The 12452-nt window shown below is 44.6% G+C and overlaps 1 pseudogene across 1 annotated transcript; it reads left to right on the forward strand.

The window, feature by feature from the left end:
• Window positions 1–612: 612 nt before the first annotated feature.
• On the forward strand, window positions 613–2926 carry LOC308158174 (polyadenylate-binding protein 1-like; annotated as a pseudogene). The gene is made up of 4 exons: window positions 613–1461; window positions 1587–2023; window positions 2512–2569; window positions 2923–2926. The product of its transcript is annotated as a polyadenylate-binding protein 1-like (transcript).
• The last annotated feature ends 9526 nt before the right edge of the window (window positions 2927–12452 follow it).

Consider the following 12452-nt stretch of genomic DNA (forward strand, 5'->3'; position numbering starts at 1 on the left):
AGAATGAACAAAGAAATATCTATTAGTTCAATAAATAGTTACATTGTTTCAAATGTTTCAACTTCTTTCAAAGTGTTCTATGAAATGATTTTTCAGAAGGCTCTGCCAACATGGATGGACCAGGACTGTAGCTCCCATTGAGACACACAGAGGACATGACCTTGGTGGTTTTGAGACATAATTCAAGCAGTCCGATTGCTGTGAAATGACTTGTGATTAATATAATAATAATAATAATAATAATAATAATAATAATAATAATAATAATAATAATAATAATACATTTTTATTTGCATAGTGCTTTTCCTGCAAATGTTGCAGCTATGTGTAATATGGTCAACTCTCTCTCTCTGGGAAAGACATGCTTAAGGGCCTCTAAATGGACCCTGGCTATGGTCTGTGATGTAACAATGACTGAAGTTAGAATTCTTAACAATGTAGAACATGCAGCTGGGGTTCTAGAATCCATCTGTAGTACACATTCTGTTAATTTACCTGCAAGTCCTCTGTGAAGAGCTAGATAGATAGACAGTTATTTGTTTCACAAACTTTTCCAAACTTTTTCCAATCTTACAGTCAGCAGACATGAATCTTAGTGCGTCTATTCAATCGATGGCCTCCTTGTATGTAGGAGATCTCCACAGGGACACCACTGAGGGAATGCTGCATGAGAAATTCAGTCCTTCTGGTCCAATCATCTCTATAAGAGTGTGCAGGGATTTGATAACACGCCGATCTCTTGGGTATGCCTTTGTCAACTTTCACCAGCAAGCTGACGCAGAGCGTGCCCTGGACACCATTAACTTTGATGACGTCAATGGAAGACCTATGCGCATCATGTGGTCTCAGCGTGACCCTTCTCTGAGGAATAGTGGGGTCGGCAACATCTTCATCAATAATTTAGTGGAGACTTTTGACAGCAAGCACCTCTACGACATGTTCTCTGTGTTTGGGGACATCCTTTCCTGCAAGGTAGCATCTGATGAGAATGGCTCTAAAGGCTTTGGCTTTGTGCAGTATAATACCCAGGAGGCCGCTGAGAGAGCTATTAAGAGACTCAATGGCATGTTATTGAGTGGCAGAAAAGTGTTTATTGGACACTTCAAATCTTGCGATGAACGAGAGGCTGAACTTGGATCCAGGGCTCGAGAGTTCACTAATATTTACATCAAAAACTTTGGAGAGGATATGGATGACCAACGCCTTAAGGAGAGGTTTGAAAGATTTGGACCAGCCCTGAGCGTCCGTGTCATGACTGATGGCGCTGGTAAATCCATGGGTTTTGGATTTGTCAACTTCGAAAGGCATGAGGATGCCAAGAGAGCCATTGATGAGATGAATGGCCAGGAGATAAATGGGAGATGGATCTACGTGGGCCGTGCCCTGAAGAGAGGAAAGCGCCAGACTGTGCTGAAGCGCCAGTTTGAGCAGATAATGCAGGGCTGCAGGACCAGATACCAGGTGTGTGTTTATGAAATAAATATACATATACTGTATAAGTAAAATGAGGTGATAGTCATGGTAAACATTGTTGATGTATTTGAGGGATGAAAAACATCTCACTAAACAGGGTTTCTCTCTACCAGGGTGTCAACCTGTATGTGAAGAACTTGCATGACCGCGTGGATGATGAGCAGCTGCACAAAGAGTTCTCCCACTTTGGAACGATCACCAGTGCAAAGGTGATGATGGAGGGTGGACGCAGCAAGGGATTTGGCTTTGTGTGCTTCTCCTCCCCTGAGGCGGCCACCAAGGCTGTGACTGAGATGAACGGCCGCATCGTGGCCACCAAGCAAGGAGGAGCGCCAGACTCACACAACCAACCAGCACATGCAGAGGATGGCCAGCGTCTGCACCGTTCCCAACCCAGACATCAACCTCTACCAGGTTGCTCCCCCACCTGGATTCTTCATGGCTGCCATTCCACAGGCCCAGCAGCCTGCTGTCCATGTCCAGGACCAAGAGCCTCTCCCTGCCTCCATTCTGGCTGTCGCTGCCCATGAGGACCAGAGGCAGATGATATGTGAGTCTATTTGTTTGTTTCTATGGATCCCCATTAGCTGTTAGTTACTGTTACTGATATTTACTCTCCCTCCCTCCAGGTGAGAGTCCCATCTCATCCATCCACAACATGCTAGATGTCGCTGTGCTGGAGGCCCAGTGGGCTGAGGAGGCTGTACAGAACGTGGCCCTGGCCCAGCGCAACAAGGAGGGCCAGACTCACAGAACCAACCAGCACATGCAGAGGATGGCCAGCGTCTGCACCGTTCCCAACCCAGACATCAACCTCTACCAGGTTGCTCCCCCACCTGGATTCTTCATGGCTGCCATTCCACAGGCCCAGCAGCCTGCTGTCCATGTCCAGGACCAAGAGCCTCTCCCTTATTCCATTCTGGCTGTCGCTGCCCATGAGGACCAGAAGCAGATGATATGTGAGTCTATTTGTTTGTTTCTATGGATCCCCATTAGCTGTTAGTTACTGTTACTGATATTTACTCTCCCTCCCTCCAGGTAAGAGTCCCATCTCACCCATCCACAACATGCTAGATGTCACTGTGCTGGAGGCCCAGTGGGCTGAGGAGGCTGTACAGAACGTGGCCCTGGCCCAGAGCAAGGAGGAGCGCAAGGCTCACAGCACCAACCAGCACATGCAGAGGATGGCCAGCGTCTGCACCGTTCCCAATCCAGACATCAACCTCTACCAGGTTGCTCCCCCACCTGGATTCTTCATGGCTGCCATACCACAGGCCCAGCAGCCTGCTGTCCATGTCCAGGACCAGGAGCCTCTCCCTGCCTCCATTCTGGCTGTCGCTGCCCATGAGGACCAGAAGCAGATAATACGTGAGTCTGTGTGTTTATTTCTATGGATCCCCATTAGCTGTTACAGTTACTGTAACTGATATTTACTCTCCCTCCCTCCAGGTGAACGTCCCATCTCATCCATCCACAACATGCTACATGTCACTGGAGGCTCAGTGGGCAGAGGAGGCTGCACAGAAATCTGCACAGAAAGCTGCACAGAAATCTGGCCACAGTTTCAAGCGGCTAAGAGCCAGACTTTTTAAACCGACTTCACCGATAAAGCATATTTAAGCATTGAAAAGATATTGCAATATTAATAAATTATTTCATTACAAAATTAAATTGATTGACTCAGCTATGTCTAGAAAAGGGTAAGCTGGACCTCGATGATACAAGTTAAAGCCCTGGTTGGACCAGATAGACCAGGCCAAGACAAGGCCTCCTTGACCAGCAATGCACCTCCCAGCTCAGCATCGCTGTCTTTCTCTCTCCACATGTCATTTTATGAAGTTTTAATATGTGTTCAGGCGAGAAAGTAACCATATAAACTCCTCCAAAAAAGTTTGGAAATGTTATTTCGGTCGATTTTTCCTCCCCTTTAATAATACCAATTGGTATTGTATTTTATATTGTTGGAAAGCCTGATTAGTCACATTTAAAACGAGGTACAACTTGTAAGGATCAGTCATTCGTGGAATGAGCAACACAGCTAACCGTGTGGGTAGTGGCCCAAAAAAATTTGTGAATACCAACAGAAGAATATTACAGGGGATTTTGGCAAAAAATGTTGGGCCGCTACAATATTGGGACCATTCGTGACTGGGCTACAGCCACTCATCCGTGATCAGACCCGTTAGCTGGGGTGCTGCAGCTGAAGAGTATCAAATAGAGTGAAAAAAGCTGCATCTGCACGCTCAAATCTGTGCAAAAAACAATGTTTATTGCGAGCTTTCGGTCTCCAGGCTCTCGGATCATGTAAACAACAGCTGTATAATGAGTTTGTATGACACAGCTTGATGAGACTGAAGAGACACGCAATGCATTTGGGGATTGAGTAGTTGAATAGTGTGGTGTCATGGCATACTCAAGGATTCTGGAAAATCTAGTATCCATCCATACTAGATTTCTCACATACTCAAATTTCACATACTATACAGTGTGAATGCACTGCATAGCCTACTCAAAATCTGTCATACCTAGTATGAATAGTATGCTATGCCATTCCGAACACAGCCCTTGTGTTGATCTTATTGGCTGATGGCTGCCCATCTTGGGGTAGTGGTGGTCTAGTGGATAGTGAGTTGGACTTGTGATCGGAAGGTTGTGAGTTCAAATCCCGCCTGAAACCACACCACTACTAGTGTGTCCTTGAGTAAGGCACTTAGCCCTCAATTACTCCAGGGGGAATGTCCCTGTAATTCGTAATTGTAAGTCGCTTTGGATAAAGGCGTCTGCTAAATGGCAAAATTATTATTAATTATTATCTTATAGGAAATCCCACCCTAGTTCACTTCATAGCACCCCTCATGCTGTCACAAATGAATGAATGGGAAAGATGCCAAAAGGTTCAACAGGTTCCGACCAGGTTCATGACTAACAGGCTACCTCCAAGCTACAAGACTTTTGAACTGATACACTCAGATACCCAGCAGCACTACCTGTGCACCAGAACTGCTCACCTGTACTAGAGACATTATGTACACACACACACACACACACACACACACACACACATACACACATGCATGCATGCATGCGCGCACACACACACACACACACACCTTCCATCAATGCTACTATATTATAATACTATTTATTATTCCACCAAAGGCTACACTTATTGTTTGACTGTTGACAAAACCATGTGTCATCTTTAAACCTATGATCAAGTGCTTCAATAGCATGTAGCTAATTGTATACAGTAATGTACTTCAGTGTAGTGGCAGTGATTTGGAATCACACTTGTGTGATGGGGTAGATATATAATCTCAAGTGTCGCCCTCCAACCATAAGGAGGTCCTCTTGGCCTGGCTAGTCGTCTGGATCTTCCACATGGGAGACCCAGATTTAAATACCACCTGTCAAATGACAATACTGATATGTGTCACTTTGTGCACTCTGAGTCAGAGTGTAGACATTCCTGTTTAACCTGTAATTTTGTCTTTTGGATACAGACAATATTTTTTTGTTTGAGTGAGGGGAGTGCAGCACACCGTTTGTTGTCACATTGTTTGATATGGTCTTACAGTTTTTCTCAATTGCTAAAACACATTTCACAAAACTTCCCTCCATTTCCCCAAAACTCTAAACACAACACACTTTTCTAAAGCTACATAAGCAAAACCACACCTTCTCTCTTCAAAACTCAAACTTTCACACCAAAACAGCTGCTCAAAGCCTGCAAAAATGTAAACACTATATGCATCATTACAGACTACAACAAAACAACTGAAAACACAATGTTCAGTGTGTGAGAATGTTCTTTTTTTTCCACAACTGCCAAAGCACATTTTTAGAAACCTTACAGTATCTGTTCTCAGAATATATCACTGTAGAGTATTGGGCATTCATAGATTTGTGTGTTTCATATGAACAATATGTAAATCTACAGAAAATACAGTATGTATGTTACGGTACATGTGGGAATACGGTACATGTGGGAAAACTAGGGTTAGGGTTAGGTGCAAGGGTGACTTGGTACATGCTGGCATGTCTAACCCTAACCCTAACCTTAACCCTAACCCTACCCCTAATCCTAACCCTAGCACCCTAGCACCTAACCCTAACCCTAGTTTTCCCACATGTACTGTATTCCCACATGTACCGTAACATGTACACTACTGTACTGTATCACAACTCAATGCAAACACTACAGAGGATCCATTACACACAACAATACTCACTGAAAACAATGTTCAGGGTGTGATGTTTATTTATTTATTTATGGAACTATACCACACACACACACACACACCACAATCATTTGCAACAAGTGTCTTAATTTTTGAGTCGTTATGTTTAATGAATGAAGCCAGGTGTGTTCATTGTGTTCAAATTTTGCTGACTGTGGCAAGCATTTTGCATCACATGAGCTTTAATTTGAGAATTTGAGCAGAGTTTTTTGCAACTTGTGTTTTAGCAAGACAAAATGTGTTTAGATTTATGAGAAAAGGAGGATTATGTTTTGTGAATTGTGTCTTCATGTGAAATGTGTTTATGCTTTTGGCAAATGGGGGCTAGTTTTATTAAATGTGTTTAGAGAACTGGTCATTTGGTTTAGAGAATTGGCTTTTGTGTTTTAGCAATTGGGAAAAACTGTAATGAGACAAAATTGGTATAGTGATACAAGAGGTGTAATACCCATTGCAGACACTGGATGGAGACACCTCTCTACAAACAGCCCAGCTGCGTGCACACCGCGGACCGTGACCCACCGTTCTGGCGCAACCTGGTGGGATGGGCTTGACGTACGTCAACGTGCGATGCAAACGCAACAACACAGCGGGGGAAGTTTGAAAAAAAAAAAAAAAGTTTGAACAATGGAGGAGCAACTGATCATTGCCGTCTCTGGCCAACCTGCGATCTACGATACAACATTGGAAAACTACAGAGACACGAACAGGAAGAATGCTGCTTGGGCGAAGGTGGCAGCCGAGCTTCGTCTACCAGGTTTGTGAATAAACTATTAAAAAGCTTAAACTATTAAAAAGCTTAAATGTCGAGGCTGCTAGCTAGCTAGCTAACTCGTTAGCTATTAGCTAATGTTTAGCAAGCCGTCTGTGTTGTGTCGAAATAAAATTAACACATGCCTGGTTATGTTATAAATCCTGGTAATTCTTTTTTTCCTTGATTAACTAACGTTAGCTATGCTATGTGTTTGTGGCCATCTAGTTCAAATTCGACTTTCAATCATGTACTGTAGCCAGCTATTGAGGTACTACGGTACTCTACTACTAAACTGAAGTGTGTGTACTACTAAACTGAAGTGTGTGTGTGTGTGTGTGTGTGTGTGTGTGTGTGTGTGTGTGTGTGTGTGTGTGTGTGTGTAGCTCCATGGAGGGTCTGTGTTGGGTGTAAATGAACCGATCTGCAGTGGGATATGTGTTACATGTGTGTATGTGACTGTTTCAGGAGTATGTGTCAAGTGTTCAATCTATGAAGTAAAGTGTGTGTCTGTGTGTGTGTGTGTGTGTGTGTGTGTGTCTGTGTGTGTGTGTGTGTGTGTGTGTGTGTGTGTGTGTGTGTGTGTGTGTCTGTGTGTGTGTCTGTGTGTGTCTGTGTGTGTGTGTGTTGTGACATTCCCTTAACTACATCATTGATCATTGACCCTCCCCCCCCTCTCTCAGTTTTTCTCTCTGCTCAGAGGACCACGCGCCTGACAAGGAGACTCGCAAGAGGAAGCCCAAGAAGGTGTTTGAGATCGACTTCAACGACGACGTCAACTTTGAGACCCACTTCCACTGTACCAATGTAAGCCCCGCGGTCGGTCGCCCCTCGAGTTCACCGACCAGTTTTTTCTGAGCTGTTGTCATAGTTACAAAGAAGTGTATTTTGCTATACGATGCTATTTTGACGCTATTTCAAGTGACTGGCAACCCTGTGTCTGTGTGTCTGTGTGTGTGTGTGTGTTTGTGTGTGTGCGCGAGTGTCTGTATGTCTGTTTGTGTGTGTGTGTCGCTGCGCTGGACGATGACCAGATGAGGGCAAACCAGACACCACCCAACGTAGACGACCTCTTTGGTCAAACGGTTGTCCTCAATCTGCGGAAGCTTCCACTGCCAACCAAGGAAGCGTTGAAGCTTCAGATTCATCAGTTATTCTATAATGCACAATTCCCACGTACGTTTTTTACATTCTGTTTAATCATCCCCTTATCAGTGGAGAATCTGATGTGGATGTATGTTTTTAACCCTTTGGATGTTGTTTTTGTCTTTCATTACAGAATAAACCACACGCTGTTGAAAGGCCGTCATGGGTGTACCTCTCCGACTGAGAGAAAGAGAGAGAGAGAGCGAGAGCGAGAGAGTGTGTGTGTGTGTGTGTGTGTGGGGGGGGGGAGCAAGTTAGAGTGAGTGAAAGAGAGAGAGAGTGTGTGTGTGTGTGTGTGTGTGTGTGTGTGTGTGTGTGTGTGTGTGTGTGTGTGTGTGTGTGTGTGCCTGCCTGCCTGCCTGCCTGCCCTCACATGTCTCCACATGGTGGCACTGTGGCACTAAAAGTATGGTACTATTGTACCCCCATCCTCCACTGTTTCCCCATGTTTGCTTATTAAAAGCTTTGTTATATTTGTTAATCATTTTTATGAAGGGTCATTATTTAAACTATCCTTATTCAAATTATGCCAGTTGCTCACGTTGGTAGAATTTATCCATGAGAAAGAAAAACACAAGTTTAGAATGGATTTTTGTGCTTTTATGTAAAGCTGTGGTTGGCTCTTAAAAGAGCCTTTGGGTTTGAGGGTGCATAGCACTGGTTGTAGAGGCTGCTCTAGATGATGGAGTTCTGCCATGGGACAGCACCTGCTGGAGAGGAGAAGTAGGATGTCAGGGTCTCCCTCACTCTCTTCGCTTCTGTAGTGGAGTTGTTGTTCCCTGTGCGAGTGAGCTCCTGTAGGCCATCTCTTTGGACACCCGCCTCCGATGGGGTTTGGCAATGGGACCGGTCACTCCTCGTCTTCTGTATGTAGTTGTGGAGCACGCAGGTCGCTTTCACACAGGCCTCCACATTCTCTGGCTTCAGAGGGATGACACGCCTGTACATCCGCCAGCGGGCACAGAGGGCACCAAACGTGCACTCAACCACCAACCTGGCCCGGGACAGTCGGTAGTTGAAGATCCGGGTTGGAGTGCCTGGATCATGCCTCCCTGCATAGGGCCTCATCAGGTTGGGCTTGAGAGGGAAAGCCTCGTCTCCAACAAACACATAAGGTACCGGACCAAGTTGGGCTGCCCCTGGGAGTGCTGCAGCTGGTGGGATGCCGCTGGTGCCATCCTGGAGTCTTCTACCAAAGGCAGACTCCCTGAGCGTACCCCCGTCACTCGCCTTGCCATAAGCCCCGACATCAACGACCAGGAAGTTGCTGTTGGCATCGACAACTGCCAGTAGGACAAGGGAATAGGTCCCCTTGTAGTTATAAAACTCAGACCCGGAGTTTGGGGGCGCCTGGACAACCACGTGCTTCCCATCAATGGAACCAACACAGTTGGGGAAGTTCCATTTGTCCTCAAACTCCTTAGCAGTGGCTCTCCAGTCTTGTTCCTTGGGCACAGGCATGAACTCAGCTACAAGACAATCCCATATAGCCCTGGATACTGTGGACACAATAAGTGCCACAGTAGACCAGCCCACACGATAGCTAAATGCTATTGTCCTGTAGGAGTCACCAGTCGCCAGGAAACTGCAAATTAAAAAAAATAAGTTTTAGAATTAACCAATAATGCATTCTACACACATTTTTACTGATACTACATATAGGCATGTTGCCACAACACATACAGCAGTGCTTCTCAATAGGGGGGGCTCAAATGATCCCTAATAGGCTAATTATAGGAATACAGTAGATTAATTTGTATATGTATTAAAGACGCATAAAATGGTTTCCCATATGTCTACAGGTTGATCTGATATTTGACACACATTCAAAAACATGGGCTAGAATTTACCTACTGATCAACCTAAACGTTAAACTTAGAATTCTAGGTTCTACCAACTTGAATTCTAGGTTTGTTCTAGCTGGCCAAACATAACCTATTGTGTGCTATCTTTGGTCATTCATTCATTCATAGCATAGGGTATTCTACATTTTGATACATACCGAAGACAAATGGCAAGCCGTTCAGCAGCCCCGATGGCCTGTCTGTACGAGGTGTCCGCCTTGGTAATGTTCGGACCTACTTTACGTAGGAGCAGGTCGAACTGGCACCGGTCCAACCGAAAGTACCGACGAAACTCCTCTCCATACAGTCGGAGCTCCAACACCAGCCGGTGGTACTCTCCGTGCTGTTTTCTGTTCCTATTGATGGGATGGATCCAGAAGCGCCGGACAGGTACGCTCTCCTCCGCCAAAGCAATCAAAACAGCCTTCCTTGTCATGGGTCTCATATTGGCTTCAGAGACAGTAATATAGTCATCAAGGCTATTTATTATGTTTATGGCGCGAAATGTTCCCTCCAAATACAGATAACCAATAAGAATCCTGTTATTATCATATAGGCCTATAATAGCCACTGAGGTAACGGCGGTAAGCTGTTGCTAGCGAAGTTTCCCACAGAAGTAATAGCCACTGAGGTAACGGCGGTAAGCTGTTGCTAGCGAAGTTTCCCACAGAAGTAATAGCCACTGAGGTAACGGCGGTAAAGCTGCATGCACACCAGGTCATTGCGTTGCACGGAAGTCATTCATCTCAATGGGGCAGTTGCGTTGATCAGTTGCTTTGCTCTGCATTGCGTTTCTTGACCGTCAGGGTGCGCTAATCAGTCAAAACATTTCAGCTTTTGCGTTGCGTTCGATCCGTTAAAACAACCGGAAGTAAACCGGAAGTAGTTTCTTGACCAGAGCTTTCGCCTCAGATGTAAAATCCGCCATTGGCGAAAATCTGTAATTTGGCTCTACAAGTGTTAATATGTCATTTTATGAAGTTTTTATATGTTTTCAGGCGAGAAAGTAACCATATATATTCACAAAATGTATCCGGTTTATCAAAATAACCCATTTATATATCTAATCTCCGCCATCACACCTGTCTTGAGATCACTACACTGGCTCCCTGTCAGTCATAGAATAGACTTCAAGATCCTTTTACTAGTTTATAAATCACTTCACTGTGATGCACCCAATTACATGGTGGACATGCTCATAAGATACACACCAGCTAGACCCTTACGGTCTAGTGGCACGGAACTTTTAATAGTGCCAGAGGCTAGGACAAAGAGATTTGGAGGATCAGCTTTTAGCATATATGCTCCTAGATTGTGGAACACCCTACCTGAGGGCCTGAGGTTGTCTAAAACTCAGGACATTTTTAAGCGTGACCTCAAAACCTACTTATTCAATGTCGCCTTTTGATACTAAGGGAGACATTGGACATTATAGAACTAGGATCACTAGGCCACTACACCATACTCGTGTTTTTGAGATTTGTATTGACAGGAAAATGGACCCGGGTGCTGATGAGGCACTGTCAGCTCCAAATAGCACCTAGAGCAGTACTGGAACCGGTACAAGAGTGTACCAGGACCACCATCAGGTTGTATTGCTGTCATCTTTACTGTCTCTATTGTGTTGTTGCATTATAACTGTGCTTAAGTTTCTCTTTTGGCAGGACCTGTGACCATACTGGATGCAGAACGATGCAAATACAACACAAAATTTATGGACAGTGTGTACGCCGATAATATGCAAGGAATTTTTCCTGGATACATGGTGTACAGGTTTTTGCCCTTGCTTGCTTGCTTTGTGCCGGTGGTCCTGGCCTCCCCTGGGGGACCGCTGGGTACTGGTAAGCAAACTGGCTAGTAGTCGCTCTATTGGTAGAGGGCTGCAAGGGAATTTTTTCCTGGCTACATAGTATACAGGTTTTTTACTTTTGCCTGCTCGCGGCTCTGTCAGTATTGATTGATTGATTGACTGATTGACTGAACATTTTCATTGTGTGAAGCGCATTGAGTTGCATCTTGTAAGAAATGCGCTATACAAATAAAATTTGATTTGATTTGATTTAATCTGACGTTTTTTTCCCCACTTCTGTGGGAAACTTCGCTAGCCTAGCTAAAGGCTATCATGTATCCTGGGCTTATAAGAGATGATGTTACCCACGTAGGAGCTCATTCTATGCTAGTCTCCAGACTGGGTACTGAATAACCAGACTCACTATTCACCTTATACAACAACAACTACTACTACTACAAGTGTAGTCTACTACTGTTCATGTTAAATCCGTGTGGAGCTAATGCTATCATAGCGTCTCCACAGGCTAGCAAAGATGGCGCCGTTAGCATCACAAACACTATGATAACATCCTCCTCCTCCGTAGTATCTAGTCTATCTCAGTCACAGACATGTTCAACAACAACACGTTTTACAACAAGGAAGGGATACAACTAATAAACATGTTAACTCACTATTCACCTTACATATGTATCAACATGTAGCTGTATCAAACTTTTTTTTTTGTTCAAACTTCCCCCGCTGTGTTGTTGCGTCTGCATCGCACCTGACGTACGTCAAGCCCATCCCACCAGGTTGCGCCAGAACGGTGGGTCACGGTCCCTGGTGTGCACGAAGCGTAAGCTCTACTCGTGTTGCTAGCGAAGTTTCCCACAGAAGTGGGGGAAAAAACGTCAGATCAGATATATAAACGGGTTATTTTGATAAACTGGACACATTTTGTGAATATATATGGTTACTTTCTCGCCTGAAAACATATAAAAACTTCATAAAATGACATATTAACACTTGTAGAGCCAAATTACAGATTTTAGCCAATGGCGGCCAAAATTGAGGATTTTACATCTGAGGCGAAAGCTCTGGGCAAGAAACTACTTCCGGTTTACTTCCGGTTGTTTTAACGGAACAACGCAACGCAAAAAGCTGAAATTTTTTGACTGATTGGCGCACCCTGACGGTCAAGAAACGCAATGCAGAGCAAGGCAACT

This window comes from Nansenia antarctica (assembly GCF_963989245.1).
Source record: "Nansenia antarctica genome assembly, chromosome: 5".
NCBI classification, from domain to species: Eukaryota; Metazoa; Chordata; class Actinopteri; order Argentiniformes; family Microstomatidae; genus Nansenia; species Nansenia antarctica.